Source organism: Zootoca vivipara, chromosome 3 (assembly GCF_965207765.1).
Source record: "Zootoca vivipara chromosome 3, rZooViv2.hap1.1, whole genome shotgun sequence".
In the NCBI taxonomy this organism is placed as follows: Eukaryota; Metazoa; Chordata; class Lepidosauria; order Squamata; family Lacertidae; genus Zootoca; species Zootoca vivipara.
Window position 1 is genome coordinate 41100691 of NC_142586.1, and position 25425 is coordinate 41126115.

The 25425-nt window shown below is 40.8% G+C and overlaps 1 protein-coding gene across 3 annotated transcripts in view; it reads right to left on the reverse strand.

The window, feature by feature from the left end:
* Window positions 1-25425, reverse strand: part of BACH2 (BACH transcriptional regulator 2) — a 164034-nt gene that overhangs the window by 103080 nt on the left and 35529 nt on the right. Inside the window, exon 1 of one of the 3 annotated variants that reach the window (XM_060272596.2) lies at window positions 14962-15139. The exons of the other annotated variants lie outside the window; for them this stretch is intronic. The gene's annotated coding sequence lies outside the window, so the exon portion shown is untranslated. Of the gene's footprint in view, window positions 1-14961; window positions 15140-25425 lie in introns of those variants that run through there. 3 annotated transcript variants of the gene reach the window in all.

Consider the following 25425-nt stretch of genomic DNA (forward strand, 5'->3'; position numbering starts at 1 on the left):
TTGGTTTCCAGCGCTTGCATAAGTACATTTCCTTCCACAGCATAGAGTCTTTTCCCTCTCTCTCTTTTACTCTTCCCCTCATGTGCACATCAATAATTGTCAACTTAGCTATAGCACTGTGGGGTTTCATTTGTGATCAGCAAGAATTATAAGCCTCCTGTAAGAGCCATGAATCAATTGTCGACCCTCCTATGGTAGGTCCCAGCTAAGCTACCATTATATTAACAGAAGAGAGCTTTCAGACGTTGGCCACAGCAACAAGGAGGAAATCCTTTTTACTGTACTACATTGATCACACACTTTCATGGATGACGCTAGCAGTACAAATCTATACTTACTGTACAGCTTACTTCCAGGAACATCCAACTAAAATCACTAGAGCACACTTTCAAGTAAAATGGTAGAGGCTGGGCTGTAAGAATACTTGGCACTGGTCTGCATTGTGGAATTGGCACACTGGGTTCTAATTGCTTAAGGCAAGCTGTTCCACAAAATTTCAGCAATCCTTACTGAAAGTCTGCAAAGCAGACTAGCATAGTCCTCCATCTGGAATATAGGACTAAGGCTATGGAAGTGTCAAGTTACCCAAGATAGCTAGCCAAGTTCATGGATAGCTAAGTTTTAAACAAGATGTGTTGCATGCCCTTCAATGCTATGCTGCACCAGGTTTTAGAGTAGGATCTAATTCTGAGGGTACCTCTAAGCAGCACCATGGAGAGATGGGCTGTTCTCCATACAGAAAGCAGACCATCAAGAGAACTCTGGTTGGAGAATCATCACAGGAATGTCACTGAACAGGATATTCCTTGTGGGAAATATTTTCCAGTATGCAATATATGCGTTAGGAGAAGGCATACACTGCTAAATAACTTCTACAGATGTTCTAGCTGCTACATGCTGTTGCTTGTGTTCGTAATGTCTCAAACACCTGTCTGATTATCTACAAAGTTTAAGTCTCGTTCTAGAGGTACCAGCTGTTTAAGGGAACAGGAAAAATATTCATAGGACACAATTATGACAGGTTATCCTGCAGGCAGGATTGGCAGGCAAGCAAGCATCTTCTCTCTGTCCCCTCTGCCACCCCAAATATAACACCAGAGTTATAAAGAGCAAAGTTGGTTTTAGCCTCTACAGTCAAAACTGTTAAGTCTAACACTACTCAAAAATATTTATGACAAGTAAAATGTAAATGACCTTCCTTTGCATGCCACTAAACACCCACACATCAGGAAGCTTGAAAAACCCACAAGTGTTGATATGCATCTGAGCTTTAAATTCTGGAAATTTTGATACCTAGGGCTTGCATGGGTTTTTCTGTGTAAAGCCAGGGTAATTTTTTTTAATGTAAGTTCTTTAAAAATCTTTTATATCCTTGAGATCTACAAAAACCAAAATACCTTCAAATTAGCACAATATAATTAGCTAAAATTCCAATGTTATACAATGTTGTCATTATGCGACAATAACAATTAAAAACTCACTAAATGCAGCTAGTTTTCCAAATGCCTCTAAACAAGGGTGGGGGGGGGGAAGAAACGTTGAACTCATTCCAATAACAAATGAGTTACAATGGTGAGCATCCATGAGGCTCAATCTTTACCTAAGTAGAGGCACAGAGCAGGAAAAGAAAGGGAGGGGAAATACAACGGGCTTACAAGAGCCATTAACCATAACATCTGGAGAGAGAGATGTGAAATGGGGGAAATGCTCCCTTTAAAGCACATTATCATTGTGGCAAACTACCCACAACTGAAAGTGTTTGAACAATGCCAACTTTTCACTGGCTTCAAAACTAAGTCCGCAAAGCTTAAGAATAATGCTCACATGACCTGCTTTGGTCTATAGTCTATAGACAGTGGTCTATAGACAGTGCATTCCCTCTCCCCAGAAACAATCAAAATAAGGCATATCTCAGTCGGTAGAACTTGAGACTCTTAATCTCAGGGTCATGGGGTTGAAGCCCCACATTGGGCAAAAAGATTCCTGCATCACAGGGGATTGGACTAGATGACCCTGTGGGTCCCTTCCAACTCTATGATTTTATAACCTCAAAAGTCTTATTCAAATGCATTTGTTGTGCCCCACAGGACTCCATAAATCCAGCTGCCTATGGAAACAATCCTCCACTGACAAATGAGAGATGAGAATTTAGCTTCCATCAAAATATTAAAAGCGGTGGTTAAGAAGCCAGCCATTCTCATGTATACTGTCTATTGCAACTCCCCCCCACCCCCAAACCCGGGTAAGCATGCCAGTGGGAGCTGTTGCTATCTCATGGCTCAATAAAGGAGAGATGAGAGAAAGAGAATAGTTCACATTTCCAGTCCCAGCCCTCCAAAACTTTGTCCGCAGCTCTATATGTGGTAGGACCTATAGCTGCAGAAAGACTAAAAAAGGCACCACTTTCCTTACAAAGCATGTGCCTCCACTGTGGCCAAGAAACTGTGTTAACCCGCTTTCCTCTATTCTTTCCCCTCCTCTTCAAACATGTCAGGCTGCTGCTGTTCACTCCCAACATAAACTTCCTCCTCCTCCCCACAATCTCTGTCTATGCAGCAAACCACATCCTATGCATTGCTCCCCCACGCAGGAACTCACTGTCAGCCCTGGCTCCTTATGCATTTTATATTGCCCTTATGCATTTATATCCCGCATTCTAAGGCAGCTTGCAAGGAATTACATTTCAAAAAGCCATAGCAAACAGTATCAAAATACCAAAACTTATCAGGATCTTCCCCACAGGGCAGTTGGTGGTATATGCCCTGGGTGTGGGTTGCTTTTACACCTTCATTGTCTGTCTGCTTCTTCCCCTCTCTTCTTATCAGGTCCTTATTCTTCCCTTCCATTCTATAGGTTTTCCCCATGTCAAGCCTTACCCAACCAGCTGCTAAACTATAACTCCCATCTTCCCTGACTTTGGGTTATGGGAATTTTAGTCCAAAATGATTGGGGGACACAAAGTTGAAGGGGGAAGGCTGTCCCTGACTCTCCTTGTTCAAACTGCTTACCAGACTGAGACACCAAATCTGCCTCATCTCTAGAGAAGATAGTAATATTTCTGTCTTCCCCTGTTTCCCATACCCCACAAGGGCTTAGGTCCAGTGTTAGAAACTGAGATATGAAAGCTAGGAGCTAAATGGCACCTTAAACCATGGGTGCAACAAAAGAATGATTAGGCACGCTTTTTTATAACAAAAATGCAAAGCTGAAAATGAACTGCAGCTAAAATATTATATTCATTTTTCATATGGTCTGGTCCTTTCCCTGCCCCCCCCCCTAATATTCTTAAGGGGGTCTCTTCTCCAGAGAGTACCTGGAAGTGGGGAGGCAGAAAAAGGTCCTCCTTTCCTTCCACTCTGCAATTTTAATCTGAAATCTTAGGTGCAGTACTGCGCCCAGAGCTCAGAAACTGCTCGCGCTAATGAAATTCCCTGTCGCAAAATGCACCTAGAACAATGCGAGTTTCAAACACGGCTTAAGTCCCCTCTCTGCAGGCACCAGTTCTCTAGAGAGGAGGTATTAAAAAAGGGTCGCATCACATTTGAGAACCTCTGCTAAACCTGCATCTGAGTTTCCTCTCAGCAGTTTGCAGAACATAAGAAGCAGCCGGCTATATACGCTTCAGAAGCTGCAGCCGGGAACCAATTCAGAGTAATTCTTAAGTCATCAGCATAATTTCCTATTAATTCTCTTCCCTCATTATGGAAGGCACAACGATATACTTCTGCAAATTACATTATCATAAAAGGTAAGAAAAGTGATGAGTCAAAAAACCCCACCTCACTTCTATAAATAGATCTGTCGCTAAGTCATTGTGGTTTCTATGGTGGATGTGACCTATTTACGCCCTTATTTATTCATCTGGGTAACAAGTATAATAGTTGCCTGCTTAATAGTTAGCAGCAACTGGGGTAGTGTGACATTTAATTTAATTAGTGTTTATAAAGTACTTAATGGTGTAGACAATTATGCGAAACAATAAAACTTTTGCTGTATCTGCATGTATTGACAAGAACATTGAATTCTGAAGCATTTACCCTCGCAAAAAAAAGGGAGGGCCAGAGAAACAGATGTTTATTATTTAATATGTTCATTTTCTGCCTTTTGTTCCACTGTAGAACTCAAGGCAGCTTACATGGTGCTTCCAGGTGGCCTCCAATCCCATCCCTTTGATTTGCTTCGTTTCAGTCCTGCAGCTGCATCATCCAGTGGCCTCAGACCATGGTCTTACCAATTGCCTATACCAGGGATAGCTAGAAGGGTGCCCTCCAGGTCTTGTTGAACAACAGTTCTCACCATCCCTGGCCATTGGGCCGTGCTGTTTGTAGGCTGAAGGGGCATGTAGTCCAACCACGTCCATAGGACACTCATGGCTTATACTAACATACCTCTAAAGCGTTTTACAATAGAAAGGATTTGCTTTCATGATATTTTCAGGGTCACCAAGGCCCCAGGCGGTGGTGCGGTGCAGTGAATAGGAGTGCAAACCATGGATGAGAATGTGACAAAGTCAAATACCACCTCAGCCATGAAATTGATAGGTGGGCCCCCCTTGCTCCCAGCCCTCATCTGCAATAAAGTAACCGCTTAACTGCTGTTACGGCTTGCTGAAATAATCGGCACCGCTTTAAGTATTTGAGATACGCAAATGCAAAGCACTGTTTCCTCCTCCAAGTTTCTTTTGTGGCTTTAGTGTGCAGTTTATATCGGACTCCAACTTGCAAGGCTTGGGACAGATGTGTGCATATTGGAGTTTGATCCACAGACCCACTCATGGATCTTCTGGCTCAGTGAAGGGATTGGAGGTAATTTTTAGCAACCAGCCCTTGCCTGTGCAGCCCTGTACTCTTTAAATGGGGCTGGTCTGAGAATGGCAGGATATTGCAGGAAAACCAAGGAACTGATGAAAATTGCAATGAATGGGAACCCCTTCTGTTAATGCAAGAGGCCCTTCTGCTAACAATGGCTACTCTGGATCCAAGCCATTGACACCAAACATTTAGCAAAAATAATAATCTTATCTGCAACAGAGCAATGCCTTTGTAACATTAATTTAACAGTAGCATTGTAATTGGTGGAGCAGACTCGTTCAATAGACTGTTCAACCAAATAACATCATTCTCCAGAAACATTGCCCTTCTGTTAACAAAATAAATATATAAATCTTTCTTTTACAAAAATGACTGTTACTGATGTAGCAGAAGAGAGCAAAAATGACTTCAAATCCACAGGATTTCTTCTGTTCTTGCAAACTCTTGGGAATATATTTGTTCAAAGTCTTCTTACACAAGACTTAATAGTCCTCTACAGTTTATACACAAGAACCTGCACTTTCATTAGGGATGCGGGTGGCATCATTATTCATTATTCACAGTTTCTTGTACTTATAATGCAACCTGTTCATGAAACAGCACTAACGTATTTTCTCCTTCCATTCACAGGTTTCTTGGCTTAAAGCAACTGTTAATAGAATGAAGAAAATATATATTCACATGTCCATTTATCCTGCAGTGTAATGATATGAAAGCACTGAGGAAAGTTTATCGATTTACCTTAATGGCTAGACATTTTATTATCTTTCAACCATGATACTGATTTTTTACCTGTAAAAACCCTTTATGCCTTAGACTCTACATGCATTAGGGACTGCATCTTCCCCATGTCTCCACTGGGCTCTTACACTAAGCAAATGCACACTCCCATGGATGCCATAAATTAGTATAAGGGCACACAATTATATTTGTGCTGCTGCCCTGAAACACATACTTCTGAGATTTTCAAAAAGCACAACGTTCTCAAGAGATTCCGTGAGATCTTTGTCTTTGAGAAAGCATTTACAGAAACACGATATTTATTAATTTCTAGGCAACTTTTCCACCCCCACTTCTTCAAAACAGCTAGGATGAACAAATAGGTGGTGGTGTATATTTATTTGGATAGGGTTGGGGCGACGTTTACAGTATATTTCCAAGTTGCCTGTGGGTGGTGTGATGTTACACATTGCATAAAAGTTTTCGTAGGTTTACTTGGCATGTGAGTTTTGTAAAGTTATTACCCATCCTAAGGGCACACTAACAGTCTAAACATCAAGGGAATATATTCATTGTAGGGGGATAAAAAGGTAATTTTAGTTAAGTCGTGAATGGAAACATGATCCGTTTTTGAAAACCAAAAAAAGAAAAGGTGACCCACCCATGTTGTGCAAAAACACAGTTCAAAATTCCTTTTCTTTTTCCATGTATCCTCTGAGCTCCTTCTGAATATAATGCTATTCAAAGAGCAGTGGCTAATGAACTATAGCAGTACCCCTCTTGGAAAGCACAAAAGGCTACAATTTATTTTATTTTCTCACATTTTCAACCTACTTTTATTCCAAATGGGCATACATATGGTACCCAGGTAGTCACCCAACCAGACATTGGACATGCTTAGCTTCAGCAAGGTAGTTTCATGCGCTACATTATCATACTACAGAAGGAGACATCTTAAACAGCTGTAGCAGAATAACACGGAAAGCAAACTTCAGCCAGTATGGTTTTTGTTCTGACCAAACTCTCATTATTTTCAACTTTCCAACAGTAGGTCTCCACTGTATTAGGTAACATACTTGATTATCAATATATGGGTGGCACCAGAATTATTGCTTTAACAAGCACTGCAAAAACGTTTCTACAACAAATAATTTTTCGCAATCTTTATCAAACCCATTCCAAGTAAAGAAAAAAAGTATGAACTGATATTCTTGCCATTCCTACAACAAAGAAATAAACCTCTACAAAAATATTGACCTAATATACATTTTGCAACTTGGCTGCAAAACGGTGGAAGTGATTAGGAAGTTGTAGCCATGTATTTCCACATTCAGGTATAATCAAGCTTTGAAAACAGTAAAAAAGAAAAGAAAAGAAATTTAATGGTGCTCACAGATGCTTGAACATACGCAGAAGAAATCTAATTTGCATTTCTGCATCTGTATGTTGTGGTAGGTTTTCCCCCAACGTGGGAGACCATGAAATTTCTATGTGCAGCAGCTCTTGGCTCAGACTGTAGGTTGATCTAAAAATATTCTGTAAAAAAATAAACATGCAAATACTTTGTTTGACCTTAAGTAGGTTGCTGCTTATGTGGCTGCTGATGCTGGGTATCACTTTTCCTAGCCTAAGTAAAGTCCATTTCAAGTGGTTCAGCCCAAAGTTCTTTGTACTAGGGATGGAGGAGGATTTTGTCTGTTCTGTATCGTTAAGTAGAGTGATCAAATTCGCACCTCCAGGACTAATGCTCAGATCAGAATGCAATCATCTTATGGATTCTGCACTACTCAGAATTTTGTGACAGATTTCCTGGCTCAAAAATGGACCAACATACATTTAAAATGCATGTTTGGGGATATGTTTATAAATGCATATCTACTATTTATTTTGGGAAAGTTGTCCGCCTGTTCACTATTCATTTGGGCATCTCTTGAGGAATTAGAATCAAATAACTGTTCCTAAGATCAAGAAGCTTATTTAACTTATATGCAGAATTCATCATGCGAAAGGCTGGACTAGATGAATCCCAAGCAGGAATTAAGATTGCCGGAAGAAATATCAACAACCTCAGATATGCAGATGACACAACCTTGATGGCAGAAAGCGAGGAGGAATTAAAGAACCTTTTAATGAGGGTGAAAGAGGAGAGCGCAAAATATGGTCTGAAGCTCAACATCAAAAAAACCAAGATCATGGCCACTGGTCCCATCACCTCCTGGCAAATAGAAGAGGAAGAAATGGAAGCAGTGAGAGATTTTACTTTCTTGGGCTCCTTGATCACTGCAGATGGTGACAGCAGTCACGAAATTAAAAGACGCCTGCTTCTTGGGAGAAAAGCAATGACAAACCTAGACAGCATCTTAAAAAGCAGAGACATCACCTTGCCGACAAAGGTCCGTATAGTTAAAGCTATGGTTTTCCCAGTAGTGATGTATGGAAGTGAGAGCTGGACCATAAAGAAGGCTGATCGCCGAAGAATTGATGCTTTTGAATTATGGTGCTGGAGGAGACTCTTGAGAGTCCCATGGACTGCTAGAAGATCAAACCTATCCATTCTTAAGGAAATCAGCCCTGAGTGCTCCCTGGAAGGACAGATCGTGAAGCTGAGGCTCCAATACTTTGGCCACCTCATGAGAAGAGAAGAATCCTTGGAAAAGACCCTGATGTTGGGAAAGATTGAGGGCACTAGGAGAAGGGGACGACAGAGGACGAGATGGTTGGACAGTGTTCTCGAAGCTACGAACATGAGTTTGACCAAACTGCGGGAGGCAGTGCAAGACAGGAGTGCCTGGCGTGCTATGGTCCATGGGGTCACGAAGAGTCGGACACGACTAAATGACTAAACAACAACAACAACAACAACAAGATCAAGAAGCCAGTTTCTGTCTATGTTTGGATACGATTGTATGCCATTTTGAATCAAGATGGCTGACTGAGCTTTTCAAAACTGCAGTGATTTTCACCACTCATTTCAAAACTGCATTGATTTTTTATTTATTTTTCACTTCTTGGGCAGCACTGGGAGCAATGCTTTTGGTGCTGAAATAAAATACATATTTCAATATACATTTTGACATAAATTACAGAATGAAATATGATTAAAAAAATAAAATAAAGACTACAGCATAATGCAGAAACAAGATGGAACAGACTTATAAAGAAACATATACAATATTTACATAGGTTGGAAACAGACAGATCTATCCACCCCAACTTAGTTTAAAGGCACTTGTTCTGCTAGGTTCTTACTTTTTTAAGTTATGTGTCTGGAATTACTTCCATTCTCTAAGTTGGCAGTAGCCAATGTGGTGCCCACCAAATGCCATTGATTCAGCCAACATAGCTAATAGTTAGGGGTGATGGGAGTTGTATCCCAACAACATCCAGAAGGCACCATGAACACCTACCCTTGTCCCAGATGTCCCCATAGCCCTGCAATTAAGTCTAGAGAAGTTACTCATCTACAAACCTTAACAGATTACCTTCAATACACCCTCCTATCCTGTGTGGCCTAAAAGATAATCAAAAGTGAGGATTGCCTTGACACAATTCTTTACTGCAAGAAACAACAGGATGAATAGCAATTTACACATTTCCATTACACAAATTACAATATGTAGAACTTGAAATTAATGAGAGTTTCGGCAGGAAGTGGGATGAAGAAAAATGGATTACTGCCAATTCCACTCTATAACTGTAAATTGCTCCCCAAGTTCCATTAGCAGCCTGCAATCAAGGATGGCTGTCTCTGTTCTACTCACTGCCCAGGCTTAAGAGTTTCACCTGATTAATGAGACACTGCAAGAGTAGATTCCAAGACTTCCTATCATTTATGAATGAAGCAAGCAGCCGTTGGTCCCCTGAAGGAGGACGAAGCAAAACAGTTCCCTATGCTACCATGAGAATACAGTAATGCACACTTTTCTAAACAGATCTATGTGATTCAGTGGAAATTTATGTCTGCTAAAACTCTCTGTGTGTCAGAACTATGCCAGTGTTCTTGCATAGGAGGTGGAGTTGATTTAAAGGAGAAGTGTATGTCCTACTGCTGACCTACTACAGGATTTTTTCCAGTAGGATCTTGGCCATCTTGTACCAGGGTTAAAGGAAATGTCTCATGAGTAGGAGGACTATAGCTATTTTTCGATTTCTAAACAGGAGCATAATTAGCATGAATGGGGTGTCCGACATGACAATGAAAGCACACAGGCACAGCATTGCTAGCCGGTTAGGATTCCCAGGATGTTTAATTCCCAATTCAAACTAGAAATGATATGATTTCAAACAATAGGTCCCCCATTCTTGCTGTATGGGAAGCACAAGAAAAAGAATTTTTGGTGCAACTGGAAAGTAATTGCATTTGGAATTTTTGTACTGTGGGATATAACTGCAAAGCAGTGTGGTTAGCCAAAAGCCTGATAAAGTTTAGTTATTCTAGGGGAAAACCCTACATCTGTGGAAGAAAAGAGGTGATGGGCTGATGGTTTAGTAACCTTTAAGATGTATTTTATATTTCCCCCTTATTTCTCATCTAGCTCTTGTTCCTGCCCCCCCCCCTAAAAAGAAAAACATGGCACCCCCAATACACATAGATACGTTTTGTTTCACCGTGCTTGCTGGGTCAACTTTCCTTTCTCAATTCAACCTGTGATGGTTGAATGTTAGTGCCAGTGATGTCAATATCTAACACTGGAGCTGCTATTATTAAGCCAGTGTTATGAAACAAAGCAAATTAAGGACAGAAGGGACAATCCCTAGACATCTTGGAAGGAAGGAAGGAAGGAAGGAAGGAAGGAAGGAAGGAAGGAAGGAAGGAAGGAAGGAAGGAAGGAAGGAAGGAAGGAAGGAAGGAAGGAAAACAGGAAGGAAAACAGGAAGGAAAACTGACTTCAAATGAAGGCGAATTTCCTTGGGCCCAAGCAGAAGGATCTGCAGCACTTTTGCATGTGTTCAGTCATAAGCCTGATCCATCCTGTTTTCTGTGGACTTTTTTTAAAACCACAAAAGAATTCTCATTTACCGGCAACTCTTCCTCCATTCCTACCCAGGCAATATGCAGCTTCTTATACAATATTGTTTCATTGGGTGGCGGCGGGGGGAGGGGGGGCTTCTAGATGTACAAATTAATTTCTGCTTATTCTGCACTCTCATCCCTGAAGTGTATTCTCATAAACTAATGATTAGAATGACAGACCAAGCTTGAATCTGTGATTCAGCAGATTCTAAGGGCTCAGAAGTACGACAATCCATGTACTATTGAAAGATAGAAGCAGTCCATTATGTGTATTGATTTGCAGCACTTTGTCAGCACTAATGATGTTATCTCATTAAAAGAGATAAATGTCTTTCAGTCAAGTAAAAGCATCTGCTTCTTGCTCTCTCACAGGCTCTCCAGTGGGGCCTTCGTCTGCTGTATGTGCAGCCCCAACTAAAATCCAACGCAAGCCTTTAAGAGTTGCTAACCAAGTCATTTCTTTTTAATTGGGTTATACTTTGCTTTAAATGTTATCTCTATTAAAGATGTTGTGTGGGCAGACCGGAGGGGCGTGTGAAGTGGGGGAAGCGGCAATGATGAGAGAAGCCTCACAAACAAATAATATAAAAAGGTGTCATTTGCAATTTCTGAACATTACTATTAAGCTAACTCTTCAATGCAAAAAACAAAAACAAAACCCTACATGCTAGCAAATTTCATCAGTATAGGTCAGGCATATGCAAATGCGGCCCCCTCTACATGTTTTGAGATTACAATTCCCATCATCCCTGACCACTGGTCCTGTTAGCTAGGGATGATGAGAGTTGTAGTCTCAAAACATCTGGAGGGTCGAGTTTGCCTATGCCTGGTATAGGTGAAATTTTAAAGAGCAACAATTATCCAACTGATTCCCACCCAGCAATACTACCATATGCAATGCTATATACAATGTTTTCTACTTGTTAAATAAAAAAAGGTAGCCATTTGTTACAAAAGTCTTTAGCTGATTCGACATCCGATGCCCCTTTAAATTTGTTGTGGGAGTAGGGGATTATTGGTTTATTGTTGTTCTTATTTTTATTGTGTATTTTGTGGGACGTGTTTTTTTTTTTGGTAATTTTATGTTGTGAACCGCCCTGGGATCTGCGGATGAGAGGTGGTATACAAGTTTAAGAAACAATAAAAATAGCTGCAAGTGCAGCAGGAAAGACACAGCTTTCTACAAAATGCCTTGATTATGTAGATTAGTGTCAATCTACCAGGTTCCTCTCAAATTTAACCATCCCTTTCCTAGTGTATAGAACAATTATCCTGGTTTAATTGAAATGAACTGTAAAATTGTATCATAATATGGTTAGTTTTCCATAACAAGTACCACAGATTACCAGTACCTATAATTAAGATGCATTTTCCGTGACTATCTTGATATCACACAATATTTTATTGCTATGGATACGCAGACTATCTTATTTATGTGCTTGTATTCTTCAAGCATTAAACCATTGAAGAGTCTCTTACTGTATCAGCAAAAGATAATTTTAAAATGAATTAACAGCCCAGTGCATTGCACTTTCGAGCTACAAGTTAAACGGAACATACCACAAATATATTCAACTTATTGCAGTTCAAAATGAGGTTGTCTGAACAAAACACAAAAATTAGAAGTCAAAAGAAAGCTGATGATACTCTTAATATTTCACTACAGTCGTACCTTGGTTCTTGAACGTAATCCGTTCCGGAAGTCTGTTTGACTTACAAAACGTTCAAAATCTAGACGCGGTTTCTGATTGGCACAGGTGCCCCAGAAACAATAGCTGACAACCATACTGGACGTTTGGCTTCCGAAAAACGTTTAAAAACTGAAACACTTCAGTGTTCGGAAGCCAAAACATACGAGTACCAAGGCATTCAAGAAAAAAGGTACGATTATGTGACAAAATCAACCATAAAAACTGGAAGTTGTAACCAGCACTAGAAAATATATCCATTTATGCATCAACAAATGATAGGATTCAAAATAGGCTTACCATGCAGTGAATCTGCAGGATGCTACATGAGAAAAAGATAATTTATTTTGCTTTACTGGATTTCACTTTCCAGGCTCACAGCACATACTGGAACCATTGGTCACACTAGAGTTCTAGACAGTTGAGGATGCTCAGGATTGCCAACTCTGACTTGCAGTGGGCCCCCAGTTTCAAAAAGAGGTATTTCCCAGCTTTGTTTAGGGTTGCTTGGGATTAATTTAACAGGATTTAACACTGAAAGAGGAAGGTGTGAATTATTTTTTCCAGCATAAATTCAGTGTGTTTTATGAGCAACTAATGTGGTAGATGCAGGAGGCGAGGCAGGCCCATGATAAGTACCTGATGAGTAATACCTGATTCCAGGGGCCTGGGGCATGATGAGCAGGAGAAGATGAAGGGGATTTCAAGGAACCGAGTGCTTTTACATGTATCTGGCAGGACCCAATCTAATACTAGGATGCGATTTGTGGTGTCAATATGGTGTGGCAGTATAACTAATGCTTATCAATAGAATTGCTTTTATGTTTGATTTAAAAATACAGTATCTCAGAATATTTTAACACAGAAAAATGCCTCAAGAAAAAGAATAGCATTAGAAGGTGTTACAGAATATTCAGATTGCACAGTTGTCAGCCGTGTGGATAACTCGCAGATCAACATAGGCTAAAATACCCTGGGCCTCAGACATTTGGGAAATACAGGCAACACTGACCAAACTGTGATGCTGATGTAAGCAAACAGGCAGAAAATGATTTCAGAATACAGTATGCAACACTTCAGCAAACAACTACGGTAGTCAGGTGCTAGCTAACTGATCAGACAAACTACTAGAAAAGTCAAAACATCTAGACTTTTTGCCAAGCATATAAGCTGGGGAAACAAACAACTCTGCTAAACAAATAATAAATGCTATAAAGTTGCTATTGAGCTTAGAACACCCTTTACAAAACACTTATTAAAAGTCCCCCCACAATGCCTGCAAATGTTGATGTTTCTGAACTTTGCATTATGTGCTACATTCCCTTTTTTCATAAACTTCCATTGCAGAACCCAAAGCAGCACACATGTGGTTTCCTACATGGTCTTCCATCCCTGCACTGCCCAAACCTAAAATTTATCAGTGTCAGCAAACTGGCTGCACCATGAGCCTTTAAGGCATAACCCTAGGCATGACATAGGCATTAAAACTTTAGAGCTAACAAACTATTCACAACCAGGACCCATGTCGCACATGCCACTATAGGTATGGTTGGGGCATAAGAGCCTTTGTGTGCCACCCCCTCCAATGTGAAGCGGTCCGTTGCCATGAAGGCAACGATGTTTGGAAGTCATTTGGGTTGTGAACAGATTGGAGATGGAGGCGATGGGAAGTGAAAAAGTAGCAAGCACAGAAAGGATTAAACATATTATGTGGACACAAGCACACCACCACCTCTTTAAATCTCTACTCCAAAGCCACTTTTCCTAGGAAAAACAGATATTGCGCTTATGATGAATGTATCTGAGTACAATGTGTAGTTGGATCCCCAAAGAAAGAGACACTGTTGTGGCTTAGTTCTCATTGGGGTGATAAACCAATGTTGAGGGTGTGTTATTTTAGAGTGAAGTCAGGGCTTACATGATGGAATACTCCTCTCTAGAATATCCTAGCCTTCTTCCTGACACACTAGTTTTCTGTCTGCAGGGATTTCTCCCCTCCTGTCTATGGAGAAGCATTCCAGCATGTGAGCTGCTACTCACAGTCTGAAGTATCAGCTTCATTAATAGGCACACTGAAAGTCAAAAATAAATCAAGAACAGATTGAATTATAATTCAACTAGCAGGGTGCCCCTGTCCTATTTTTAGAAGGGGAAACAAGGAGGAAGATATGGGAGGAAGGAGATAGAACCCACTGAAACATCCTGGTTCAAAGTAAAAGCATTACTTTATCATTCAAAGCAAAATATGAATAGTGCTTTCAACAATATACACACAGAGAAATTGTTTCTGTAGATAAATATATATATTTTTCATCCAGAAAGAAAGAGAGAGAGAGAGAGAGAGAGAGAGAGAGAGAGAGAGAGAGAGAGAGAGAGAGAGACTGGAATAGGTATGAGGCAAATGGGGCAAGGGACCCAACAAAACCAAATTTAAATATTTCCAGTTTAAATATATTAGCACTTAAAAAACACCACCACTCTTCTTGTATCGCATATTGTACACCACCCAGTTTGCATATTTTCCTTCTATTCCAGCTATAGAATCTGGCAGATCCACAGAATTTTTAAATCCCCAATTTCCCCCATACCTACCTCATATGAAACATTAAAACAAAGTGTTCTGATCAAATTTGAAATGGAATTTCAAAGTCTGGTTTATTACAATGGCATTCTCACTCCCCCCCCTCCACCCACCGCCAAACCTTTCAAATCAGTTTTGCAAACCCACCATTTGGAACGTAAATGTAGATACTCTCAGTCATGAAGACCACCACCAAAACCACCTATCTATTTTTCAAGAGTGGGGTGGGGTGGGGTGGGGAACACCCAACCCCCACCCTACCCCGACTCTCCCTCCTGCTGTGACTGCTGCTCTATGCAGATTCAGTGTACTGAAATGCTGACCTGTTCCCCCACCCTTAGCTGTCTTGTTAAATAATCTCTGGAAGGACCTGCCCATGTTGCTCACGTTGCTTTCCAGCTCTTCCTTCCCCCACCACCCCCATCCCCCACACCACAGTCATGCTGGAGTCAAGACAAAGCAAACTCCCTATTGCATCACACAGGCAGGGTTTTCCGAACTGCGAGAGGCATTCTCTGCTTCAAAATACGCAATCCTGTCAAGTGGTTGGACTGCTACTGTGACCCACTAGTCGAAGGAAACAGCCGCCCCGCTCCACTTGGACGGTCGCGTTGTGGCTTTAATTTTAAGCGAACCCCTTTGCCATGTCTCCACCCTATACTGTAAACTAGACATTACCTTATACAAGAATAAATCGGGCTGCATTCCACTGTCTAGCTGCTTCACTGAAGATTTCCTACACTCGCCAGCAGAGTCAACAGCAATGCACACTCTCCCACCCACCCACATCTCCTCCTTGGTTAACCCCCCTCTTCCCACTCCCCCACACTTCTTTTCCACCTCCCCCCCTTCACTGCCTCACTGTGTTTTTGTGTAAATGATCTCACATGACTCAACAAATCCATCTGCCTCAAGCAGGCCAAGTTTGGAGCCTTCCCAGGAGGGAGGGAGGGAAGAATTGCTTTGTGGAAGAGACCTGGAGCTTTGCCCTTTCTCTGGCTCAAATTACCCGCCTGTCAGGCCTGACGGATTTGGCTAAAAATAAAAGGAAGCGGGCCATGAAAAGCAGATGAATGAGCTCAGCAGTTCCTTAGATAACATGGGGCCATGGTTTTACCCCCCAAAAGCTTCCAAAACAGGAACTTCAAATGGTGGGCAAGTAAGGGCAATGCTGCAATCTAGGCTAAGCTTCCGGTTATTAAAAAAATATGACATACTGGTAATATATGGAGCACGGGAAAATGCGCAAGCACACGCAGAACAACAAGAAAACTGATGGGTATTGGGACTCAGCTTGTAAAAAAAGAGAAAGAGAAAGGAAGGGAGACAGAGAGGAAGAAGCAGCACTCTACAGCTTCGCCACGGCAGACAGAGCAGGGAGGGGGAAAGTGGCATTTCTGAAGCTGCATATGACATCAGTTTCTTACTTTGTGCCAGTAAAGAGCTGAAAGTCGTTTGTGCAAGTGCGTGCCCAGAGCCCACAGTGGGTATTAAGCACTTAGCTTGGCAATGTAATGACACACTGTAGCAATCTGTAACGTGAAGCAGTCAGCAAAGCCCTGGCTCTGAAAGCTATTTCTCCTAACTATTAACCATATGTTTGGCTCCTCAGATATCTGAGCGGGTATCCCAGCTTACCATCTGGTTCCCATCCACACAAGCAACTGTAAAGCACGGAGTATTTCCCTCCAGAGCTGCATGTTTCTTTCTATGTCTGCTTTATAAAACACACACACACTCACAAAAACCCTTCCCAGCAAAGATTTTCTCTCATTCACCAGTCTGAAAGTAAACTTTAGCTCACAGAGTATCCCGCCAAGGTCTTTTTACTATAATTATTCAAGAATGTGCTGCTGTACTGTAAACAAGGCATAGAGAGGCATTCCTGTTTGTACAAGAGATCTCGGAGGGAGAAAGTGCATACATACACACATACACCACACACACACACACACACACAGAGAGAGAGAGAGAGAGAGAGAGAGAGAGAGAGAGAGAGAGAGATTTAAACCTGGCAGCGCTGACACTTGATACAGCATGTTAAAAATAGGGTGCAGTCTCAACCAATCCAGGCATTGCTGTGGCGCCCTCTGTACACACACTGCTTTCTTGGAAATGAGTTTAAAAACAAAACAAAAACAAACAAAACCCTGACAGAAGTGAGCTTTACTACATTCTGACAACGTCAAAGCTGGACTGAGGGTGTAATAATTAAGCAGCAACTGAACACACACAAACATCCCAATCAAATGAAATCACATGGGTCAGAAGGATTGCTTGTGTGTTTTGAAGCTACACTTTGCCTATTGTAGAATTGCTTACTTCTCCAAGCAGTACAGTATAGCCCTATCCCTGTGTAATAGCTACTTTAAGAGGAACAATGACTACCCCTTCGGTTAGCCTGGTATTATTTCAATCACAACCAAACATTTCCTGATGAAGGCAAATTGGAATGCGCAGCAAATATTGTACTTGCTACTCTTAAAAGCTTGAAATGTAGTCAGCCGCACACACAGTATTCAAGTAAAAATACCCTTGGACTCAATACCACATGTTCAAATATTCAAGCTTATTAAGTCAATTTCTTGTGCATGGAAATGGTTTTCGGATGGGCAGCAAGCGCGATTCATAAGGGGTGGTGACTGATGCAGGCCTGTAGCAGTAGTATTACAGCTGTCAGCCAAGGAAACAGCAGCCCCACTTATTTTTTCCCATCTAGATCCTAGCTGCGTGTCCCAGAAGTACCTCCCTCCCACTGATACTAGTCTCTTGGGCACCAAGGTGGGTCCAGTCATATCATTTCTATTCAAATACCTACCCACTAAACCAGGCATGGCCAAACTTGGCCCTCCAGCTGTTCTGGGACTACAATTCCCATCATCCCATCATGGTCGTGTTAGCTAGGGATGATGGGAGTTGTAGTCCCAAAACAGCTAGAGGGCCAAGTTTGGCCATGCCTACACTAAACCAAGAGCAGTCAATGTGTGGTGTCCTCAAAATGTTAGACTATGACTCCCACCATTCCTGACCATTGGTCACATTCATGGGAGTTGTATTCCAAAACCTGACAGTGTCTACTAAGTCCTGCACTAAATCCTTTAATACATGATACAAGCAAAACTTTACTATGGTGTTTGCAGCATGTTTGCACTCCAGGAATTTTAACTTCCCACTAAAAGGTGTGTTGGGTTTCCAAACTACTGTACCACAAAAGCATTCCTCAGCAGTATCTTCTGATCAGGCAGTGGTGGCCCACATCTACATTCCTGAGGTCTACTGTATTCCTCTAATGGTTATCTGAAGCTGAAGAGCATGCTGTACAACCTAGTTCTTTCACCGGTGATCAGTCTCTACAATGAAGCTGATATTACCTAGCAGTAAGAAAGTTCTAGTTACAGGTTACAGGTAGGTAGCCGTGTTGGTCTGACATAGTTGAAAGAAAATAAAAAAATAAAAAAAATCCTTCCAGCAGCACCTTAGAGACCAACTAAGTTTGTCATTGGTATGAGCTTTCATGTGCATGCACACTTCTTCAGATACACTGAAACAGAAGTCACCAGACGCTTATATATAGTGAGAGGGTGGGGAAGGGTGTTACTCAGAAGGGTGGTGGGAATGGGTGGTTGAGACTGTTAACGACTGCAATTGGTCTTACAGGAAAAAGCAAGGGGTGAGATGGCTAAAGAAAGTTTTATCATGTATAATGAGATAAGAATCCAAGGTGCTGCTGGAAGGAATTTTTTATTTAGTAAGAAAGCTGTATGACACTGTCCTAATAATGGGAGGAATACAGTAAAGGATTATCCATTAAGGATCATGTGTATCTAGCATTACGTACAAAACCTAAAGATATACACAATATTATAGCACAGAATACATCTATTTTTCACTCATTTTTGAAAACTATTCTCTATTTGTCCAAATGAAAATTGCAGGCAAAATGCTAGCACTCTTCATTACAATCAGGTAGAGTGGAAGCTAAAAAGGACTTACTGAAAGGGCCCTGATGTACCTCAGTGGTATTCTTCTTTGACGATCACTCGTAGCCGAGTAAGATTGTCTTCCATAAACACGGTTTTAACAATGAGTCCATAAGTGACTGTGGAGGCCAATTCTGGATCCACACGTCCTTCTACAGTGGGGACATTGGTTTCCGAGCGGGAGTTGATCATGGTGTGGATTTGCCAAGCGTGGCTTCCTCTTAGCACATTTCTCCCTTGCGTCCTGAGTTTGAGTGTCTTCAAAGCCCATGACACCTTTGGTAAAGGCTGTTCTCCAACCGGAGCGCTCACAGGCCAGTGTTTCCCAGTTGTCAGTGTTTATACTACTGTACATTTTTAAAGATTTGCCTTGAGACAGTCTTTAAACCTCTTTTGTTGACCACCAGCATTATGCTTTCCATTTTTAAGTTTGGAATAGAGTAGTTGCTTTGGAAGACGATCATCATCACAACATGACCAGTGGTAAAGAGTGAAAAGGACCTCTGAGATTGGTATTTAGAGCCATCGTAGAATCATATGTTGTTACCAACATGAGCCCACATGGCAGGGAGGGACACAAATTACTATTTTTACTGTATCAAATATTAATACAAGTAAAAAAGTTTCCAAACCAATGCAACTTTGATTCTATAGACCCAGGAAATATGCAGCATATTGATAAAAAGAAGTGCCTGGGGTTAAAATGAATCCACATGTCCAACCTCTGCCCCTGAGTCAAATACCACCCAGTCTTGAAATCCTGTACCAACCAGACTAACATACTTGCACATACTTGTTCTCAGGCAGCAAACAATAACCTCTTTTACACCACACAGTCATCTGAAGAAATAGGCCGAAACGTCATGGGAAAAACTAGGAAATATCTGCTGAAAAGAGTTCTCAAGATGAAGGGTGGACCTATTAATTTAAAATTATATGAAGCGTAAAAATACAGAAGAAAAGAACCTCAACAACCTTTGTTACTAAGCCTCTAAACACTGCAATAAGAAAAGCCTTTTGTTGTTCTTGAGTCTTCAGAGTGGGGGAAAGAAAAGGAAAATTCGAGATGGTAGCTACTGCAGAAAATAAAATGCTCTAGAGATGCAATGCTTCCCCTTAAAATAAAATGCTTAGGGCAAAATTCATCTCTTAGAGTTACATGGTGGATCCAGAAGGAAATCTACAGCTGCCAAAATGATTATTCTTGCAGGTAGGGAAGGATAGGTCCAACTATTTCCAGTCCATGTCATTCTCGCATGTGTTCATTCACAAACCTGTTCTATCCCATTTCCACATTTATTTGCTTTTTTTAAAAAAACTGGATTAAAAAATTCATGAAATACCATTTAAATAAGGATTGGCTGGTCCAATCCACGCATTAGTGTGGGAAAGATCAGATTAATTCACAGTGGAAATAAGAATGCAAATTCCTTAAGCATCCTTACTTGCACACAGGGATAAGAACTGGTGTAAAAAAAAAATCTCCTAGACAATTATCTGTGTGATTGTGGCTCTCTTTCAAGTTAAAAAGAAGTGAATGAGAGTCACAGTTCCAAAGCTGTCCCACTGTTATTCTGGTCTGGAAATGAAAATAATGAAGTTGCTTTACACTTGAGATAGACAACAGTACTGCCTCTCCTTATTGGAACAAATGCTAACAAAGGGATGTGTTCTTTATTTTTTTAAAATGTGCCCAATTCATTTTGGCTAAACATACCTTCGTCAATGGCTTATCTAAAATGATAATATTAACATTCATTATACAATTACTCAACCACACATTAAAATGTTTTTAAACTTAGAATGTATTATATAGGGTTATTTTATTATATTTTTGGATGAAACATGTTGGGTATCTGTGAGATTCATTTCTCTTTCTGCACATCATCCTTAGATGCTTCCCTTTTTTTTAGTATACAGTACTTCTCTTTCGATTGGCAGCAGCTTTCCAACTTTCAGAAGTTTTTCCTAGCACTACTACGGTAGTAGTAGTACTAGAAATCCTTTCAGCTGAATATTGAATCTGCGACCATAGACTTAACTCCCATATAAAAGGAAGGTTTCTCTGAGCTGAAACTCCAATGATGTTACCAACTTCGATGAAGGGGAAGGGGCAGGGAGAGAGAGATCCTGGAGTAGAAAATTAAACAATTTTTTGCAATCTTTGCTCCAAGAGGGTTATAAGAAAAGGGTTAAGAAATCACAATAGCCAGATTTGGTTAGGGAACTGGTGATAATAGTTAAGCTATGCCAGTCCTCAATTGCTGCAAATGCATTCAGGATAGCAGCCGGATGTTTTTTAGAGAAGGCAGAAGGATAAGAAACCCAACCCTAGGTAGAAACAAGCTGTGACTTCTTTGCCTATCAGCAATCCAGATCATGAATTGTTCAATATATTGCTAAAATAAAACTGTACTTTAATGTTATGTCCAAACACGGCCATTATGCTGTTGACAGCCTGATGCAGAATCCACAGGTTTTTTCCCCAAGTTCTTCAAGTCTTTGGTGCGGAAATTTACATTTTTTTCCAGGGCCCAGTCACAATATTTTACAAAATAACATTACATACACACTGCAGCTAGTGTGCTGGTCATTGTAATTGCTGTAAAGAACACAATTTGCCTCACATCTAACTGGAGGTGTGTATGATATCGTGGATGATGTGGCATAGTTCCCTTTCCCTGCATTCACATGGCCTTTTTTACTCTGCACTCCCACACTTTTTTCTTATTACTTAGTTCTTCACTGGCTGAAATTCCCTCATCTTAGTATTCCATTGTGGTAATGAACATGTGGCATGTATAATTCTTCTTCGGCGATCACTCGTATCTGAGTAAGTTTGTCTTCCATAAACACGGTTTTAACAATGGGTCCGTAAGTGACTGTGGAGGCCAATTCTGGATCCACATGTCCTTCCACAGTGGGGACATTGGTTTCCAGGTGGGAGTTGATCATGGTGTGGATTTGCCAAGTGTGCCTTCCTCTTAGCATGTTTCTCCCTTGCATCCTGAGTTTGAGTGTCTTCAAAGCCCATGACACCTTTGGTAAAGGCTGTTCTCCAACCGGAGCGCTCACAGGCCAGTGTTTCCCAGTTGTCAGTGTTTATACTACTGTACATTTTTAAATATTTGCCTTGAGACAGTCTTTAAACCTCTTTTGTTGACCGCCAGCATTATGCTTTCCATTTTAAAGTTTGGAATAGAGTAGTTGCTTTGGAAGACGATCATCATCACAACATGACTAGTGGTAAAGAGTGAAGAGGACCTCTGAGATCGGTATTTAGAGTGGAGAGTTTCCCATCGACAAAGTGTAGGATCATGGCAATGAAAATAATGATTACCACTGCATAATTACCACTGCCCACAAAGCTACACATTCCTGGGCCAACTACATCCTACCATTACATTAGTATCTTCTATATTTCTTAAATGTGTGTAATTTAATTATTAGCATGCAACGCATTTCATCGCTGTAGCATATTAGCTTTACTTGATTAGAACAGCTGAATATTAAGTGTAGCCACGAGCTGCTATGTGTGGGATATTATCATGCTGGAGCTGGACAGGAGCTCACGTAAGTATCACATTAAGGAAAATGTATGTGTATTTCATAGCCACTTTGTGTCTTTCCCATTCATATTTAAATGAAGCTCTGGTTTTCCTCACAGTCACTATAATGGGGATTTTTTTTGTTCTTTTTCACATAAGAAGATGAAATTTGCAGACATAGGAACACCTCCAGAGTGGATTAAGCCTATTAAACTGCAACTAGACGCAAGGTGTTTGTGTGGGTGGGGAAAAGAACATGGAATCCTAGGAGTGAGAGAAATATCATCCTCCAAGCAAAGACTCTGCTACCTCAAGGGTAGCTGGTAGGAGGTGGGCTTCTGCCCCAACCATAGGTTTTTTTGAAAATACAGCCTCTTTCCCAGGGGGCGGGGCGGGGCGGGCGGGGATAGGAGAGATATCTCCATTGACTTACACAGGATAAGAATTGGGAAAGAGATAGACCCACATGAAAAACAAACATATTGTTTAATTGAAATGCCCTGGGGAAAATAATTTTCTGAGTCAGCTTGGGTCACTATTTTTTTTAAAAATGCACTTGAAGGGCACCCAAGTCCACAGAGAAACCAAGGGCTTTAAGAAGCTCCTTTTTCTACTTGAGATGCCTTGTTATTGGCAAGATGCAATTTCGCAATGTGAAAACCTTTTCCAAATCTCCAAGTACACAGAGACAACATAGCCCCCTACACAAGCACCATAAGTACATGAGGATGTGTGCTTTAAATTGTCTAGAACAGTGTTTCTCAACCAGTGTGCCTCCAGATGTTTTGGGACTACAACTCCCATCATCCCTAGCTAGCAAGACCAGTGGTCAGGAATGATGGGAGTTGTAGCCCCAAAACATCTGGAGGCACACTGGTTGAGAAACACTGGTCTAGAAAGCCCTACAGAAAATGCATGCCTAAGGCAGACAAAAGGTTACAGTACAGTGGGAAGTGCAGCTGCCCTGTGATGTGGAATTCAGCAATGAGAATTGCCTTCAAACATTTGGGTTCACAACTTCACCAGTGGCTGAGTAGTGGGCCGCAGCTTCGAGGTAAGCCACAAATTTCAGCTAAGCTTTAGTTAAGGCATGAAACACCCAAGCCAACATCATCTGGAGGACATCCCATCTCAGAGACGATTCTGACATTCTCCCTAGAATCCTGCCACAGCAACTCTGTTTTATAGTATTTGAAATCCAACCCTTCCCACTCAATGCCAATTCTGCAATACAAAACACAATGTCGACACGAAATGCTTCCCAGGAATTTCATCCAATTGCCTAATAAGAGTCTCCACATCCCATTGCTTATTAAGTCATTCCCTTGAACAAAGAAATATTTCTGTTAAATCTGTTAAAATATGGAATTGAATGTTGGAGCATTGATCTTAAGGAATTCATAATTATGTTTTTGTTTTTAAAGGATTCAACAGTTTGAAGGCTCTAGAAAATCATTAACACAAAAATTAAGGCAAGAAAATCAGTGTTGGCTAGACATGCTTCAATATTTGTTACCATAGAAACAAGACAGCAGGTTTGGGTTTTTAGTCATCCACTGCTATAAAATATTAAAACTTCTTCAAGTCTTTGCATACGCATACTATGCTAAAACACTGTCAATCTGCAGCTAAAAACTGTTCTGTTTTTAATGGAATATGGTTGCATCTGTTTTCCCGTTAAACATTATTCTAAATAAAAGAAACTCAGTTATATAAGCTAGGTGCTAGGTCACAAAAACAGATGACAACCTTGAACTAGGTTAAGAGCTTTGAGAACTTAAAAAAGAAAAGTCACTTGATCCAGAGGCAATCTGCATGTATATTGGCCTATTCTGACCTCTTTTTCTTTTCTGCTCAGGTTGCACAGAAAAACATTTTGGTTCCTGAAATTCATTCTGATTGTGCTTACACTGTAAAATATAACTGATAGAATTCTGCAGGATGGGTTTTAGTGTGTGAAAACAGTCAAGATCCAAGGATCCTTAGCCATGCACTTCCAGATGGTAGAGATGTCTGGTGCCATCCTGGTGCCCAGACATCTTCACTTATTTATAAGTGGTTGAAAGCCAGGTGCAAAATACGCCTGGCACCTGGCTAATTTTGAACACTGACAGGAAGCTGTCTTATACTGAATCAGACCACTGGTCCATATAGCTCAGAGTTGTTGTCCTTGACTAGCAATGGCTGTTCTGGGTTTCAGCAGAAGTCTATCCCAGCCCTACCTAGAACTGCCATAGATTGAACCTAGGACCTTCTGCAAGCAAAGCTATGGCCCTCCCACTAAGGGAACTGACCTCATTTTGTTCTAATGACTTTTTAAAAAAATATTCAAAATAGAAATAAATGACCTGAAATATTTTCAAAATTTCAGAACATTTATGAATGAGAAGAGAAATTTAGAGAAAGCAAATGATAACACACTCGATATTTTTCAATGCAATACAGAAAATATAATAGGGGTTAAAACAACTGCAATAATATTTTTAGCATTTGAATGTATAAGCCACCCTAAACCTCAAGACTTGGGGCAAATGGCATGTAACATATTGCAACAAATACATTCAATATAGCTACCTCAGAGCAGTTTCAGACATTACCCGGTTGTTCAGGAGCAGGATGAACAAATTCACCATACTTCCTGCTCTTCTGTAACAATGTCATGTTTGACACATATAACCTTTGTGAGCATAGAAAACATTAGGCTCTGACTAGTCTGGAATTTGGCTTCCAGCAGCAATTCAGATGCATTACTTTTAAGGGTGGAGCACTTATAAGTGATGCATAGCAAAGGGATGTGGGAACCAGCATCCACTGATAGTACCCCAGAGAGAAAAACAGATGGGAGATTTTGGGCAGAAAAAGAGCCATAGAAGAAGCAGTTCTGTTCCCCTCATCTCCTCCCCTCAAGATTGCAGTCTCTTTCAGATGCTTGTGGTGTTTAACATGCACACACACAAACAGAAGCATGAATGTATCATATAGCTTAAGACAAGATCATTATGCCTACCTGTTATTGAAGTTTTGTCATATGGTGCTGCTTCCTACAGAATGTTATTTCCATCACACGTGAGAACCAATAGTTC